General features: G+C 37.4%; 1 long non-coding RNA gene across 1 annotated transcript; it reads right to left on the bottom strand.

Moving 5' to 3' along the window:
* Window positions 1–227, bottom strand: LOC111787415. Its single transcript, XR_002813976.1, has 2 exons — window positions 145–227; window positions 1–54 (listed from the first exon to the last, which is right to left on the bottom strand). It is a non-coding gene; the product is annotated as an uncharacterized LOC111787415 (long non-coding RNA).

Here is a 227-nt window from a genome sequence, read left to right as displayed (position 1 = left end):
TGGTGCATTGTTTTGACAAACCAGAAGTAAGAGGGTAAAGGGTATCATCAACATCTGCCAAATGAGAAGAACATAAACATGTTTAAGCTGAAATCTAAGCTCTTAGTGTCGTAATTATAGGGTTTTTGAAGCTATGGGGCTTACCAAAAAGAAGACACTCATATTTTTGGGGTCGAGATTGATGAGATTGCTGGTTTTTGCATTCCATTTTGAGCCTTAAAAAGGGT

Source organism: Cucurbita pepo, unplaced genomic scaffold (assembly GCF_002806865.2).
Source record: "Cucurbita pepo subsp. pepo cultivar mu-cu-16 unplaced genomic scaffold, ASM280686v2 Cp4.1_scaffold022439, whole genome shotgun sequence".
Taxonomy (NCBI): Eukaryota; Viridiplantae; Streptophyta; class Magnoliopsida; order Cucurbitales; family Cucurbitaceae; genus Cucurbita; species Cucurbita pepo.
This window is presented reverse-complemented; position numbering and strand designations above follow the sequence as displayed.